Below are 18,393 nucleotides of genomic sequence, written 5' to 3'. Positions count from 1 at the left end.
ATTGTATTCAGTTTAAGAATCAAGTAGTGTGACTGATTCTGCCTCAGCAATGAGATTTCCTCTCTCCTCTCCTCTCCTCTCTTCCCCAATCTGTTTTTGGGTTTTCCTCAATCCTCCAGAAGATATTGGGAATGGAGGCACATGGGGAGAGGAGAGGGACAGGAACAGGGCAGTCTCAAGTAGGTCGGGCGCCCTGGCGCTGAGGTGCGGAGATCGCTCCGGCGCCCTTGCCCTCGCAGCGCGCAGCATGGCTTCGTCGCGCAGCGCCCCGCCTGCCGGCCCGGCACCCCACACTACTGGCACTATACCTAGAGCCGGCCCTGGACAGGAAGTCCTGTTTCAGCGTAGAATCCCTGTGTTAACAGGATGGTTTTATGGTACAGTGCTCCATATGGTAATTTTAGCCAGAGTAATTGTGGTCGGAGCAATGTTGACTAGCATTCCTACTGTTTTATTCATATAGCACCATCAACATACCAAGGGATCTCAAACCCTTCTCCATTCCTCTTCCATTGGGAACAGGACCTTCCAGAAATGACAGCAATTACATACTGGATATCATTTTCTCCAAGCTTTAGTCCACTGACAATAGCCACTCTTGCTTTCAAGTGAGGGGAAGCTAAGAAGACCTGTAGGAGCTATCTGTGCATGTTATCCTATCCTAGACCTGTAGGAGCTATCTGTGCATGTTATCATGTTATTCAGTAGACCCACTGAAATGAAAGAACCTTAGTTAATACATGGACATTAATTTCAAAGGGAAGACTCTGAGTAAGACCAACAATGGATATAACCCTGTTTTAAGGATAATATGCACTTAAACACAAGTCAACCATGCTTACAGACTATAAATAATAGAATTAAAAACTACAGCTTTTGGCAGAAAACCACCACCACCACCCCAACAGTAACTGTTGTATGCCAAATCTACAAAAAGAAATACTACTTCATTTTGGACACTATATATTAAACTCACAGACTATAACATTTCAACAAACTGAGGGTATGGGGTGGGGGCGGGAAATGGTTAACTGCTGATAATAATTTTCTCTGACATTTGGTCTGCCTAGGCTCCCTTCAGATGTATTTGACCACTAATGTGCATTTTCCCTGACATGGAAAGTATATCTATTAAAACAAATGCACACATACATAAATAAAGCCAGGCAAATTAGGTTTCCATCAAGCTATCAAATCAGAGATGCTATATTTTCAGAACATAATAACATTGTGCCTTGCAGATTATCTCCCTGTTCCACCTGTTCTCGGATCTTTATAGCCTGGCTATCTGCTTTACTATGATTGCTAAATAGAAAATAAACAGATGGGGCTGAAAAAAATCCAAAAAGGGGGGAAGGGGAGAGCAAGGAACAAAATCTGCTTTGGGGCTTTTGAGCAGTATCTGATTGCTTTTTTTTAAAAAAAAGGTATTCTCCATCCCCAGTTTGTTCAAAGAGAAAACACCTGCCTGACGAAAACAATATATTTTGGTTAACATTTCACCATAGCTTTGGGTTGTTGTTTTTAAGTCTTAGATTTCTGTTAAAAGCTCTAGGGTCTGTGTTCTTTGGTTGTTTATCTTGTTCGTTTTAGTAATCTGATAAATGAAGGATCAATATTGGTATTTTTGAACCTATATTAAATGTGCAAAAAAGCGCCCTTCAATGCAGGGGACTCTATAGATTCCTTTTGACTATACTGAAGAACTTCAGCATCAGTAATATCATTAATGGGATTGCTTTTCAAATAAAGGCCAGCTCCATTGATACATGACAAAGATAAACTATGCCTCCAATAGGCTTATGCTTTGCTGTATGTGCTTGGCCTTTATGTGTTGACTGCCACTCAAAGCAAGCCTAGCTAAACATGTAGGCTCCTCCTCCTCCTCTAGACCGCCCCAAGACACTTGCTTATTATCTTAAGGAAGAAAGCTTCTCACCTATTTTTGTCATTGTTTACAGACTGAGCTGCAGCAACACGACCTTTCATATGCCCTCTAAAGGTGTTGATTGTGTTGTCTGTCTTCCCCATCTATAAATGAAGATCGAAAAAGGGAGCAAAAACAACTCACTGAAAATCTAGAACCACTATTTTCAGAATGCAAGATGAGGTCTGAGCACTTGCCTGATTTCCTTTATATGTCTTTGAGCCTCTTATTTACAGCAGTGTTTCTCAACCTTTTTTGGGCCAAGGCACACTTGTTCCATGAAAAAAATCACGAGGCACACCACCATTAAAAAAGTTAAAAAATTTAACTCTGTGCCGCCCTATATTGACTATATAATTATGACTGTAAGAAACACTTGCCAATTGCTGTGTTGGTTGCAATCTCCTGTAATAAGGCTTCACAAGCCGCTGATTTCTCTGCCAGCACAATCCTTTGCTCAGCAAGTTTCAGGTTGAGCTCATCCAGCCAGCTTCTTTAAGTTTGTCTAAAACTACTCTCCCGTGGTGGTGGCTGTTGAGAGCTGCGCTCGCCCCGCGTCATGACCCGGCCGGCTTCCTTTCCGGTGGGTCAGTGATGATTATTGGCGGCCGCCAGGCACGTGACAATGCAAATCGCCCTTCTCGTTGCCGCACATCGCGGCACACTAGTGTGCCGCGGAACAGCGGTTGAGAAACGCTGATTTACAGGACCGCTTCTCCTGGTATGCCCCGCAGAGGACCTTAAGGTCCATGAATAACCATAGTTTAGAGGTCCCGGGCCCCAAGGAAATCAGACTATTCTCCACCAGGGCCAGGGCCTTTTCATTGATGGCTCTGACCTGGTGGAATGCTCTGTCCCATGAGACTAGGGCCCTACAGGATTTAACCTCCTTCTGCCAGGCCTGTAAGGCAAAGATATTCTGTCTGGCCTTTAATTTGAACTCAACCTGATCTTTTATTTCCCTTCTCTTCCCCTCCCCTCCTTTTTATGAAGATTACCCGCTCTGGGACCCCACAGCTAATTCTCCCCTGGCCTCCTCACTGGCCCAAGTAGGACTAATTTAGCCAACTAGCCCTGGTGACTATCTAATGTTTATTGGATGGATTTCCCCCAAATTGATTTTTGAACTTTGAATTTTATTGTTATCCATGCTTTTATACTGTATTTTATGCTGCTTTTATGTTGTATTACATTTAAGTGTTTTAAATTTGTTGTTGGCTGCCCTGAGCCCAGGTTCCTGGACTGGGAAGAGTGGGGTATAAATATATTATTATTATTATTATTATTATTATTATTATTATTATTATTATGCATTGCTATGCTCACCTCATCATTTCTCTGAAAGATGAGAAGCTCCACAACCTAAACTGAATCTGGGGTGGGGCAATAGATGATGATGTGATTGGGCAGTGCTGCTCACCTGACCTCCGGTTGGTCACATTGCTTCTGCTTACTGAGACAGGCAAGGTCAGCATGCTACATACACTGGAAGATTGAATCTAGTGCTCCTGCTTGTGTATTTGCACCATACCAACCTCCCCCGCTTTTACTTTCTTGGGTTCCATGATCACTGCAGATGGTGACAGCAGTCACAAAATTAAAAGACGCCTGCTTCTTGGGAGAAAAGCAATGACAAACCTAGACAGCATCTTAAAAAGCAGAGACATCACCGACGAAAGGCCCGTTTAGTTAAAGCTATGGTTTTCCCAGTAGTGATGTATGGAAGTGAGAGCTGGACCATAGAGAAGGCTGATCGCCGAAGAAGAATTGATGCTTTTGAATTTTGGTGCTGGAGGAGACTCTTGGACTGCCAGAAGATCAAACCTATCCATTCTGAAGGATATCAGCCCTGGGTGCTCACTGGAAGGACAGATCCTGAAGCTGAGGCTCCAATACTTTGGCAACCTCATGAGAAGAGAAGACTCCCTGGAAAAGATGCTGCTGTTGGGAAAGATTGAAGGCAGAAGGAGAAGGGGACGACTGAGGACGAGATGGTTGGACAGTGTTCACGAAGCTACTAACCTCAGTTTGACCTAACTGTGGGAGGCAGTGGAAGACAGGAGTGCCTTGTGTGCTCTGGTCCATAGGGTCATGAAGAGTCGGACACGACTAAACAACTGAACAACAACCTCCCCACTGCCTCACTACCCCCCCCCCCTCTCTACCTCCTGGTAAGCAGCAGAAAGGTGACTGACTGTCTGCTCCTTGGGGGTGGGGCTTTGATGCTCATGTGTTTTATTCTAGTTGTGAAGCACTTAATTAACATTTCTCTTTTCTGCCCTCCTTACATGCCATACTTTTTTTAAAAAAAAAAAATCTTTATTAAACATTCAACACATATTTACACAACAATTTGCTGTATTACAGTTTATGCACAAACACTACACATGAAAAAATACAACAATAAATAAATAAAAAGAGAAAGGAAAAGAAAATAAAGAATGAAAGTAAGAAGGATAAAATAAACTTCTGATTGTTCTAAAAAAACTAAGTCTCATTTGTCAATTTTTACACAGTATCATATTATTATACTTCGTTTCCTTAATTTCCTTCAGAGAAATATTCTTTAGTTTATTGTCAATCCATTACAACAATCAGTTATCTCTCGCTTGGACTACTGCAATGCGCTCTACGTGGGGCTACCTTTGAAGGTGACCCGGAAACTACAACTAATCCAGAATGCGGCAGCTAGACTGGTGACTGGGAGCGGCCGCCGAGATCACATAACACCGGTCCTAAAAGACCTACATTGGCTCCCAGTACGTTTCCGAGCACAATTCAAAGTGTTGGTGTTGACCTTTAAAGCCCTAAACGGCCTCGGTCCTGTATACCTGAAGGAGCGTCTCCACCCCCATCGTTCTGCCCGGACACTGAGGTCCAGCTCCGAGGGCCTTCTGGCGGTTCCCTCATTACGAGAAGCCAAGTTACAGGGAACCAGGCAGAGGGCCTTCTCGGTAGTGGCACCCACCCTGTGGAATGCCCTCCCACTAGAGGTCAAAGAGAACAATTACCAGACCTTTAGAAGGCATCTCAAGGCAGCCCTGTTTAGGGAAGCTTTTAATGTTTGATGGATTTCTGTATTTTAGAATTTCTGTTTTTTTGGAAGCCGCCCAGAGTGGCTGGGGGAACCCGGCCAGATGGGCGGGGTATAAATAATAAATTATTATTATTATTATTATTATTATTATTATTATTATTATTATTATTATTATTTAAGGTCTGCCAGGAGGTTTTTGCTATCATAATAGGTACAAGCCGTACTTCATACTGTAGGTCCGTCTAAATTTCTGAAGAGGGAGGGGAAGACACAAAGAGACCATGCCAAAAAAAGAGAGAACCCACCCTGATAGAAAGGAAAGAAAAAAGGTCAAATGGTTCTCACATTTTAGAGACATCTCCAGTTATGTGGGCCATTGACCTATATAAAAACCACTTCAACAACCTCAACGCAGGTTAGGCCTACCTTTCAGTTACCTTAAATCACAATAATGTCAGACAACCTGTTTTGCCTGTGAAGCTGATTGTTGGGGCTTTGATAGCTCAATGTACCCTACAGAATTTAGAGGCCCAACAATTATCTCCTGATCATCTGCAAAGTAGGTGATGGTTGTGATGTAATTGGCAGGTGGGTGGGTGAGGACGCTGGTTGTGCTTTCCACAAGTGACGACTACTGACTCCACGGGTACATATGTACAGCATTTTATTATACAACTATATACAACACAGAGCTAAAGTTCTCATGTCCGTTTACTCCGAGTTAGATTCCAAGAGTGGCGATTGTCGGGACCTCCTCCAGCAAAGTATCTTGGGTGCCCTTAGTCTCCTCCTCTCCTCTCTGCGCTTTAGATCCCTGCGTTGTTGAGGAGACGGGGTGATGACGTTTCCCTCCCCTCCTGAGCCACTCAAGTGCTGATCAGTGTCCCTAGCATCTGAGACCTCTCCCTCCACAGAGCTCCCTGTCTCTCTGACCCCTGGAACCGCCTCGCCAGGCTCTCTGCTGCCTCCTGGTGATCCCCTGACAGGCTGGCACTGCCCCCTGCTTAATTTGGCCTGTGGAGAAGGAGATAAGGATCTGACCCACTGACCCCACCAGCTCCCCAGTAAGACAATACCAATTTAGATGGGCTGATAATCTGACTCAGTATGTCAGTTTGCTATGTTTTCCTATTCTCCTATGATACATGATTAGTGCATTCTATAGCCTCAAGACCTTCTTCTTTATAACCCCTTCATGGTCTGCATATGCAGACAAGATCAGAATAGGTTGTTGTTGTTTGTTGTTTAGTCGTTTAGTCGTGTCTGACTCTTCGTGACCCCATGGACCATAGCACGCCAGGCATGCTATCATTTGACAATACAATATATTCTAATGGGTCACAGCAAAGGAAGAGATTTTACTATCACAACAATCCTATACATACTTATTTGGAAGTCAGTCCCACTGGATTCAGTGAAAAATATTTCTGAATAAACACGCATAAGATCAGACAAATTATTCTTGTAGCAATAAGAGTCCTTCTTGTTTTCTTAATATATGTTAGAAACTTTTTCAGTCCCCTGCAAGATAGTCCTCAAAAACTCTTCAACCGTTGCTACAAACATAGCTGATTATCAGGAATATGGGTCTTTTACAATTTGTTTTTTTAAAAAATCACAACATTAATCTATGACAGGTATATATTAAAAGTAGGTCTGAAAGTATTGGTCCAGTAACTTGGCTAGATGATTAATACCTGCATCTCAATTTTTAAATGAAGCTGCCTCTTGCCTCCCAGCTATCTCCATTAAAGTTCTTCAAAACATCTCCCCTGTCCGTATTAACTCTAATATTTACCCTTCCCCATTAATTATGGTGGCAATCCCGCTTAAAGTTCTTTGCTGCCACTGAAGCAGTGTACAGGATTCCAGTAAAACTACCCAATTAGCTAAAAGAAATCAATAGGAAACACGTATTGAAGAACTCTGGAAAGTAAGTGTGTGCACTAAGCATCAAGAGCAGTTTGATTCTCAGTGCAAATTAAAGGAATCCTAGCCACAGGTTGTTGGTTTTTTAGCGTGTTATGGTTCACTGATGCTTGGGGACCCGGGGCATGTCTTTACAGGGAGGGTGGGTTACAGATCATGGATGTGCTTATTCAGTTTATTTGACCCTGAATTGGGGAGCGGGGAGCGGGGAGTGGGAAGGCTTCCCTGCCCACATTATAAATAGGAAACTGCAGGCTGAACCATGGCTGTACTGGGTCATTTAGGCAGTGACATGCTGCTGATGTGCGAAAGCCCCCATAGCACTTTCATTGCATTTCCCAGGAAGTATTCCTGCAAAACCTCTTTCTTTTCTATCCTGCTTATGTGAAAAACACGCAGTGCAGGAAGCATGCATGCCTCTAGTTGGAATCTTTTTTTCCCCAGTTGCCTCAACATCTCATACTAAAGTTTGATTTTTAAAAACAAAAACAAAAAAACAGTAGGGAGCTGCCCGCAGCATAAAGAGAGACAGACATTCTAAGGAAATTTGAAATGGAAGCTAAAAAAAAAAAGGTATTTGTGAATGATCAAAGAAATGCATTTAACAAAAGTAATGAGGGACTGGTGATAAATCTGATCATGGCAGGAAGAATTTGGCTGGTTGCTAAATTTTGGGTGTTTTCTGAGGTTTCTTTTCTGTTTTTTGGCAAGAATAGTTACATAAAGTATGGTATGTCACGATTATGAGTAAAATGGTAACAGTGTTTCATCTGGGCTGGCTGAATGCGGCTCCATCCTGTCTCAATGGTTGAATTTTATTAGGAAACATTTGTTCAACATATTGTTGAGATGCAAGTGTTAGCTATGCTAAAAAAAAGTTTGTTAAATATGTAAAGCTACATTCCTACTGATGTTTCTATGTTACTTGGTGGGAAAGAGGGGTTTTGTGTTTGTTTGTTTCTTTGTCATCCCCCCACCCCCAACCATGAGATTATCCATGGGTACTGTTATTTAAACATGTTGCTATTTAAGATCAACCAGTGAGAATCAACTTCCCAGAAGCTGAGTATATATGTCATGTCCAAAGTCCATCCATGCAGCCTCTTATGTTTTGGTCACTCTGGAAGGAGTGGGGCAAGAAGCTGAATAGATCTGCATTGGCCACCATAGCTGCCAAGTTATCCCTTTTTTTAAGGGATTTTCCCTCATGCTGAATAGGCTTCCTCGCGAGAAAAGGGAAAACTTGGCAGCTATGTTGGCCACGGTGATCAGACAATGTGCTCAATAAACTATTGATTGCAGCTGAACCTGCTTTTCAGACACACTGAGCAATTTGCCATGATTTTGCTCTGTTAATGCTCCATATGTCTTAAACTCGTTTTCTTCTTCTTCTTAAAGGGACTGCTTGAAATAGGGATGGAGTTTTTTGGGGGGGATTTTTTAATCAAATAGGAGTAAATCTGTAAATTTATGACAATGCCATTAAAAAAATTCCTAATCCAAACCATAGCTGCCAAGTTTTCCCTTTTCTCGTGAGGAAGCCTATTCAGCATAATGGAAAATCCCTGAAAAAAAGGGATAACTTGGCAGCTATGATCCAAACTATTTGTAGCTCTGTTTGAACTATGGATAGTTTATTTGTTTGATTTATTCATTGGATGCTGGAAAATATTGCTTTGTTGGTAGCTCCATTTGAACTTGGTTATCTGCTTCATGGGTGGCATAGCTGCCAAGTTTTCCCTTTTCTTGCGAGGAAGCCCATTCAGCATAAGGGAATTTCCCTTAAAAAAAGGGAGAACTTGGCAGCTATGATGGGTGGGTGCCCCAGAGAGAGAGAGAGAGAGAGAGAGAGAGAGAGAGAGAGAGAGAGAGAGAGAGAGAGAGAATCTTGCTATTCCTCCCATGTCCCAGTTTAGACAGGGCATTTAAGGTCTGTAACGGACTTCTGGTGTAGCCTATTGAGTGAAGAACCTGTCATGGTTAAGTGACCACTGCTGTAGTAAACTCAAGCAACTGGTTAGCAGCCTGATCATAATAATGTGAACATTTGGGTTTCTTTGTCCCACAGATGTGTTAGAAGACAAGAGGAGCCTTGTGTGTGAGACTGGTTGCCCATCTAGTCCAGCATCCTATTGCCCACTTGTGCCCCTAGCAAGAAATGAGAGCATTGGTCCTGTGAGTTGTCAGAGGGAAGATTACTGAGCCCAGGAGCTGCAGTCATTGTGTGCATTGTGTGTGCATTGTGTCCAATTTGTGGTATTGGATTCCTTCCTGGGGTCTCTTGAGAGCTGTGTGCTTTCATCCTGTGTTATGGTGCCTCATGGGCTTGGCATGCTGTGCTGTAGTTATGTTCTGTGCATATTGAGGTAGCATGGTGCTGCGGCCACAACTCAAAATACAACAGATTGGGTGGGATCCCTCCATTTCTGAGCAGTATAAAGGTGTCATAAAGGGTTGTACATTCTGATTAAGCTTCCCAATTGTGGAATGAGAAAAGAGGTCATCCTACGGACCAGTAGCTTGTTAAGAAATGGGAAGCAGAATAAAAGGGCAGATGATTTATTGACTAGAGTTTCCCTAAGAGATCCGCTAAGAGACAAAATCAGGCCAGCAGTATGATAGCGAAGTGTGCAAGAACTCCTAGCAATACATGGACTATGCCTTGTAGGAAACATCCCCCAATGCTTATTTGAGAACTGCCTTACACTGCCTTAAAAGGTAAAGGGACCCCTGACCATTAGGTCCAGTCGTGACCGACTCTGGGGTTGCGCGCTCATCTCACATTATTGGCCGAGGGAGCCAGCGTATAGCTTCCAGGTCATGTGGCCAGCATGACAAAGCCGCTTCTGGCAAACCAGAGCAGCACATGGAAACGCCGTTTACCTTCCCGCTGTAGTGGTTCCTATTTATCTACTTGCATTTTGACATGCTTTCGAACTGCTAGGTTGGCAGGAGCTGGGACCAAGCAACGGGAGCTCACCCCGTCACAGGGATTCGAACCGCCGACCTTCTGATCAGCAAGCCCTAGGCTCAGTGGTTTAACCCACAGTGCCACCTGTACACTGCCTTACACTCAGTCAAAGCATTTGTCCATCTAGGTCAGCATTATCTGCATCAGGTGTGTAGAATCTATGGCCCTCCAGAAGTTGCTGGAAGAGCAAAAGATGCTTCCACCATCTCTGGTCAATGAGCATTCTTGCTAGGGCTGGTAGTCGCTGTAGTTCAGCAACATCTGGAGGGCCAAGCGTTCCCCACTCCTGGGCTACCTTGATGAACAGCAGCTCTCCAATGTTTCAGGCAGGGGTCTTTAACAGCCTTATTGATGATGTTGGGGTTGAATGTAGGAGATCTGCATGCAAAGCACACACACACATACACTGTATTAAAGGCACTACTACTAGCATAAAGTATCGTGATTAATTGCAGCTTGCCAGGCTTCTGGGGCTTCCAGTCTATAGCATGAAACACTGAAGTTGCCTGTGCCTGATTCAAAAGGAATATTTATTGTTTCTCAAATCAGGGTATTTGCGTTTCCTTCTGCTGATTAACACTTGCACCCCAAGCTCCAGTTTTGCAAGCCCATTCACTGGCACTAATCAGAAATGTTGCATACTTTCTGTTCCGTTTGATAGGTCTCCCATGGGTTACTGTTTAATATAGTTAAATATAAATCACACCGAGAAGCATGAAGTCTTGTCTCCTAAACACAGCATATGCCCAAGGAGTAAATCAAGCAGATACGGTATCTGCGCTACTGTCATACATCTCCTCTGTGAAAAGCTGCAATAGTGATAAATAATATTTACATATTACTGCACCTGTGTGATGCTGTGCCATCATGACTCACTCAGAAATGACAGCCCAGAGGAAGGAAACTACAAAATGCTTATGGAAGAATAAAGTAACAAAGGCACCAGGGTGTTTTTTTCCCTCCCCTTTTTTTAAAGGAAAAAAGTGTTCTTTTGGCAAAAGCACTTGTTCACATGCTTTTTGTCAAAGAACACTCAGCAATTGTATTTTATTATTATTTATTATTAAGATCCTGCAGGTTCATTTGACATTTGACCTATAAAGGGCATTTCTTTAGCTTGTGCCAAACAGTCACCGCCAACAAGTGCTAGCTAACGCTGTGCCAGAATCTGTCTTTCAAAAGCTCGAGGTGTTTCTTCCCTTGCAAAAGGGGCATCCATTTCCCCACCTCATTCTGAGGGCACTTTAGAATTTCTGCATTTGCAGTGCTTTGATCATTTCTTATCACTGCAAGATGTCCACAGGAGGTGTGTCTGGTTTTTTTCCTGTCTGGAAAATATATCTTCAGCACTCAGCAGCCCCCCCCCGGCTGCCCACACTTCCTGATCTGAAAAAATCTTCATGGGAGGAGTGTTCCCTCATGATGCCTTCACCTGGGTTTTCATTGAAGCACAGGCACCCAGGAAGGCTTCGGAATGCAGACTGGTAAGGTCATTTGTAGAATGAAAGGAAGGGGAAGGGGAAGGGGAAGGAGAAGGAGAAGGAGAAGGAGAAGGAGAGGAGGAGGAGGAGTTTGGATTTGATATCCCACTTTATCACTGCCCGAAGGAGTCTCAAAGTGGCTAACAATCTCCTTTCCCTTCCTCTCCCACAAAAAACACTCTGTGAGGTGAGTGAGGCTGAGAGACTTCAGAGAAGTGTGACTAGCCCAAGGTCACCCAGCAGCTGCATATGAAGGAGTGGGGACGCAAACCCGGTTCCCCAGATTACGAGTCTACCGCTCTTAACCACTAAACCACACTGGCTCTGTCACCCACCATAAAAGTATGGTAAGTATCCTGCATCCCCCGCATGAGGATTTAACCAAAATATTACCTGATAATTTTCAAATGGAACTTACATGAGAACATAAAGAGCTTCCTTATACCAGGTTGAACCACTAGTCCAACTAACTCAGGATTGTCTACACTGATTGGGAACAGCTCTCTGGGAGTTTTAGGCAGGGGACTCTCCCAGCCATAACTTGGGATGCTAGGGATGGAAGCTGCATCAAAGTAGATTTTCTGCCATTGACCTTTGGCCCTTTCCCAATCAATCAATCATTAGCTTATGAATCACATCTCACGAGGCATCCTGAAGCTATTTACAATATAATACCATATATACAACAGTTACATATATAAAAACACTTGTATAGATAAAAAATGATTAAACAGTTAAAATAAAACTAAAAAAACTTAAAACAACAACAGCACATATGTAAAATCAATACAATTCAAGATAGATACTAACCAGGTTAAGCATTTCAGAAGACTTGCTGAAAGGACATATTTGAACGGCTTTGATGGAGAGCTGACAGAGAATGGTTGAAAAAAAAGTGGGAGAAATTATTGGTTCAGCACTAGTGCTAAGTACTGAAGCCTGTGGAAGTTGTATCCTATAACTTGGAAGCTCTGCCCCTTAAATGTGATGGCTGCTGAGAGGCTGGGATTAGACATTAGTTGATCTTAGTTGATCTTCGTTGATGGTTCAGTTGATAGGCAATCTTGAGGACTGCTGATTTTTTAGGCAATAGCTAGCAAACTGTTTGAGTGTTTTGAATGGGAAGGGTATAAGAGCTTGGAAGATAACACCCACTGCACCCACCCACCCCAAACATGTGTATATGTGGTGAAGAGCAACAATGAATCGGTTTTGGAACAGAGACAACAACAGAAATAGTTGATAATGAAAAGCACCTTCTAGCTGCAGGCATTGCTCTCTGGGGAGCTGATGTGGGCTAGCAAATTTGCTGCTTGTTAGAATACCATGCTATTTGCCTTCCCTTTTGTTCTATGTATATTACTGTAAATAAAGCAAATATTACGAAAATGCCAGGAAGCCACCAGTGCTCTCTTCTAAAGCAAGCCAAATTGGTGTAGAACTGCCCCAGGAATTTCTGCTGCTGTTGGGAGTCCAGAAATTGACTTTAGTGAGCATGGCTGAAATTAGTCTGTGCATAGTAAGTCCCTTACCAGTCTCCCAAATCAATTACTGAGCCCCAAATAGCTTTAAAAAATAATAATACAAGCAGTACTCTACATTGCTCATAGGAACTCTTTTCAAGCAGCCTACAGAAGTATCCACATAGTTCATTTTTAATTTTTTATTACATTTATATCCCTCTTGCCTTTCACCATTAAACTTAAGGTAGCATACAGGTGGTTCTCAGGTGGTCTCCCATTTGGGCACAGACCAGATCCAGACCTGCTTGGCTTCAGCAAGATAATGATAATATAATAATAATATTTCTTTAAATTTATATCCCGTCCATCTGACTGGGTTTTCCCAGCCACTCTGGGCAGCTTACAGCATATATAAAAACACAACAAAACATCAAACATTAAAAAACAAGTAACAAACAACAACAACAAACACTTTACAGTTATACCCAAATTAAAATAACCACCAACCCCAACTGAACATTTAACCAACACAACAAAAACAAAACAGAGGAACCAAAATTAGAACCATTTAAAACATTTTAAAACATTTTAACCAGTTGCCCCAACCCAAGAGTTGTTCCAGCAATGTCCCTCCAGCCTTCCAGGAGCCCCTTTTAGCTGTTCAGGGTAAGTCTGGGCCCTGCCCCCTAGGCCAGGTGGAAATGGGTCTTGCAGCAGGGAGTGGTCTTCCTTCCTGCACTCATGGCAGCAGCAATCTGCCATGTTGACTTCAGCTCAAATAGTCTAAGGTAATACATATGATGCAACAGTTGGATTCCAGGACCATGGTTGTCAAGAATAAATCCATGTAGGACACATGTTTGACGCTAGATTACTATAATCACACATTCTGCAAGGCTTTGTCTTTGCTGGCTATACTGCTTCATTTATGTAAAATGTAGAGTCCCCCTCCTAAAGAGATGCATTTTTCTTGCTTAGTGGCAGTGACAGCTGTGTAGTACTTATGGCTGTGTAGTACTTATGGTGCTGTTGCCTGCATTGTTGTGATAGCTAGTAGTTCTACTTTATAGGTGCGGAACTGAAGCCGAATCATGCTGTGCCCAAAGCCACATAGTGAGCCCAGAAGTGGTAGCAATCTGGACTCCATGTCTATATCCAGGAATTTCATCACTGAATCCCAGCATACACACTTTCTGGAGTTGAAAATGTCACTCTGGGCTTGCAGATGTCCATGGCATTTAATTTTCAGGAAAACGTGTTCCAATGGCTTAGCTGGAGCTGGGTGAGATAGCCTTTTCCGCACTAGATTCCCAATTATTCTCATACTACTGCTCTGTGTAGCATTAACATTCATCTGTTTATCAGTAGCCATTTTGCATTTATAGCACATATAAAAAGAACCAGTGCTGTATGGCAAATGTCTTAATACTTGAAAATGTGCATAAAATCTAGAGTGGGAGTTTGTGAGAATTTCAGCAAGGTGGCCATATTATAAATGGGCCATTAGGATGTCTGCTCGTATTTATAGCTGGGATGCTTTTCAGATCCAGTCTTTCAAAGATCACAGTTCACACTAAATAAAGATAAGTTGTCACCTAACACCAGCAATAAAGAGATCAGCTACTACTACTAGTAGTAGTAGTATATATAATCACTGTTCCTCCACCAGACCACAGGGCAATGCACTTTTTTAAGGCAAAAGAGTCATATTCCCACTCACCAAATGTGAAAATTGCCAAATATGTCTGCTCATGCATTTCCTACCCATGCTGTGCTAGGGCTCATAGCATTCTGGCCAGGCAAACAGGATAGGTCAGTTTGCAAATGATCAGGACCATGGACAGCTCAATGAAACCAGGCTGGATACCAGACTCATGATCAAACAGAAAGCTTGGGGTGTCCTCCAGCACTAGTTTTGAGCTAATGAAAGCTTTGTCAGGAGCTGCTGGGTCTAGAGGACTTTTCTGCAATGACATTCAAACACGTTTTCAGTGATTACATTCAAACATATGCTACCTTTGTTAGCAATGTCAATTAACAGAAAAGCCAATGTATATGCTCTGGCAGAAACATCCACCCATTACAGGCCAATTCACATGTGACTTCATGAGCACCCACTGGCCTCTTAATTCTTGCCCCCCTCAAAAAAAAAGAACATATTTGAATGAATAAGGAAGAGGTAAAAAATGACATGGAAGTGGAAGTTTGTAATTCTGATGAGATAAATTTAAAAGATGTGCACTATCAATAATATTTCATCACCAACACATCCAACAGTGCTCATTCTCATTCTCTCTCTCTCTCTCTCTCCCTCTCCCTCTCTCTCTCCCTCTCTCCCAGGCAGCATAGCCTCTTTTATAGTAGAGAATGAGTATCTTGATGTGGATATTGAGAGCTGGTGTGGCACTGGCATATATGTAGATGCACCACCACACAAGGAAAAAGTACACTTATTATACTTGGAAATAAGTTCCACAGAGATTTTGTTCCAGGAAAAAAGCCAAAATCTCAATGCAACTTTCCACTTATAAGAAGTATACTTGGGTATTAGGTATTTGTGTCTCTTACAAAAGTGCCTTAAAACTAGGGCTGCTCAGAATATTCACTACTTCCCCACCCCCCAAAGGCTTCAATTAGGTAAATGTCACATTTTAATTGGTATTTTATTATACAACTTTTTCCCTTCAGCACAACTGTAATTGTCCTCTACTCCAGGGCTTCTCTGGTGGCATGTTTACCCCTCATTTGATTCCTTCTCTCTTCCTTCCTGAATTAGTCACATGGGTAACCCCCCTTCCCTATCAGGGATTACATAGTAAATAGGGTGATAGAACAATGCTATATCTGACATAATGTGACTAGACACCAGTAATTACAGTAAAATCCCTGCTTCTCTGACTTTGTAAAGGTTGAAAAGTGATTTTTTTAAAAAAATGAAAGCACACTTTCAAATAAGGAGAGTTGTTTCAGCTCAGCTCTTCCTGAAAGAATGCAATCACTGCCTGAGAGTGGCGGTTCTCTTTGCTAGTTGCAATCTTTCAGTCCAAGCGCAAGCCTGACAAGGAGGGAGCCTCTTTGTCCCTCATGCATAGGAGAAAATGCTTTGGATAATTTATCCATGTGAAGTTGCAAGCTGCCAAGGTCACTAAGAGCATCAGAGATTTGCTGAGTAAGTGCTAGGCAAGCAATACAAAGGTGCCTAGTTCAGCTTTACCATATGGACCCAATTTGTCTTATTATTCTTCTGTGTTTTCTCTTTGCATAGCTACCGCTTGCAATCTTCTTGCTCTTTTGCATCCAGACATTCCTCCCACCCCAGCAATGCACACAGTATTTCCATCGTCATATCCTGCTCTTTTAAGATAACAGTTTTGCAATGGCTTCTTACACTGCATATTTCAGAATAAATAATTATAAAATAAATAAATAAGGTAACGGTAAATGACCCCTGGACGGTGAAGTCACTACCTTTACCTATAAGGAATTGTACTTAGGAGCTGAGAATGCTGGAGGCTGTAGGGGTTCCACGAACACTTTCAGAGAATTTTTGTCCTCCTGATAAAATCACTGAGGCCTGGGAAACAATGCCTCCCAACATATATTCTGCTTTAAATGCTAGGAATTTCTGACATAGCATTGGCCAAGCACACACTTTGTCTGCCTCAACTCTTTTCAAAATTGGGTAGCTTAAAAAGCACATTGCAGTTCAGGACCAGGTGATTCATGCATTGGTAGCCTCAAGACTTGATTTTTGCAGTTTGCTTTATTTGGGCTATCCTTGCATCTAGTCCTGAATCTCCAGCTAGTGCAAAATGTTGCAACTAGACTGTTGACGGGAACAGACTTCCACCAGCACATGACTCCAGTCCTTAAAAAGCTTGCACTGGCTGCTGTTGCTGGGCCAGGTTCAGTGTTCTTGTATTACTGTACATTACAAGGATTTTAACAACATGACTCCAGGATATCTTAAGGTGCACTAATAACCCAGTCCAGACACTGAGAACAGAGCATATGAACACATCAAACTGCCTTATACAGGGGTCAGATTGTTCAAGCTCATTACTGTCTACAAGGGCAGTGGCTTGACTGGCAGTGGACTTTTGAAAACATAAAATAACCATGATGCCCATGGGTATGCAAAGGCCGTACCTGGTACCCACAGGGTTCCCTCTCTACCCCACTGAAATTAGACCTGAAAGAAGCATCATATTGTGGCCAACATGCTATTTTCTCTGATTTGCAAATGGGCCGAATAAGGCTGGCAGCAACCCCTGTCAAGATGAACAACCAGCTTTTGTGATTAAAGTTTAGCCGACTATAGTGTGAGATTTCATCACTGTACCCTACCTGTGACATCACTAAGTTCCACCCAATGAGTCCCAGGATCCAGACTGCAGGCAAACTATCAACTCTAAAAAGCAATGAATTATGGCCAGAGCAAGAGGTACCTTGAAGGTGACTACACTTCCTTGGATTCCTTGAATTCTAGCAGGCAGAAGCAAATCAAACTGTAGTGATTTGGAGAGACAGTAAGAATGAATAAAGAATAAAGAAGAATCCAAAATGCATTCCGGCATATCCCTATCATAAGATTCTTGTGAGCTAAATGCAGAGAGTTAAGAGATGAACTTTTGGAGACATTATTTAAAAAGGAAGTGTGGGATGTGAACTATTTTCTCTTCACATCAAAGTATAAATATTGTGATGGTTACTATACCCAGTTACAATGTTTGATTCAATATGCTTTTTATTATTTTTTTTAAAAAATTCCTTTTATAATAATACAAACAATTATATAAAAACATTTATTACAATTACACCACAAAACAACAACAAAACAAACAATACATATAAATTCTTGTCATTTCATCATTTTCCTTCACCTCTTTGGGTGACTTCCTCGAGTCCCCCCTATCTGAATTTCAATTTTAATCATCTTTAGCAGTTACCATAATTAAAAATTAAACTACCCCTGTATATTAAACATTATATCCTTATCCGAGATTTCTCTCATTTTAAGCTTCCTGATATCTTAATACACTAAACAAAATTCCTACTTCTGCACCAATAGCCTATATCAACTTCCAAAAGAATTCCAAAATATCAAATATTACAATATTTTTTCAAATATAATTTGAATTTCTTCCAATCTTCTTCCACCATCTCTTCTTTCTGGTCTTCCAGTCAGTTTGGCAAGTTCCATAAAGTCCATCATCTTCATTTGCCATGATTCAATATGCTTTTTAGCTTAGGAAAACTAAAGTAAGTGACAGATGTGTATAACATTATGCCTGGTGGAGAGAAAATGGACAGGGAGAAAAAAAACTTGTTTACTGTAATTGCAATACTAGAACCTGCAGTCATCTAATGAAACTGAAAGTTGGGAGATTAGGGACAAAGGAATGAATATAGTTCTTCACAAAATGCAGAGGTAAAGTACGGAATTCACTCCCACAAAATGTGTTCTTTAAAATGAATTATAATTATAATTTATTATTTATACCCCACCCATCTGGCCGGGTCTCCCCAGCCACTCTGGGCGGCTTCCAAATTCATGGATGATAAGGCTATTGTGGACTATTTAT

Source organism: Zootoca vivipara, chromosome 2 (genome assembly GCF_965207765.1).
Source record: "Zootoca vivipara chromosome 2, rZooViv2.hap1.1, whole genome shotgun sequence".
In the NCBI taxonomy this organism is placed as follows: domain Eukaryota; kingdom Metazoa; phylum Chordata; class Lepidosauria; order Squamata; family Lacertidae; genus Zootoca; species Zootoca vivipara.
Note: the sequence above shows the minus strand (reverse complement) of the source record.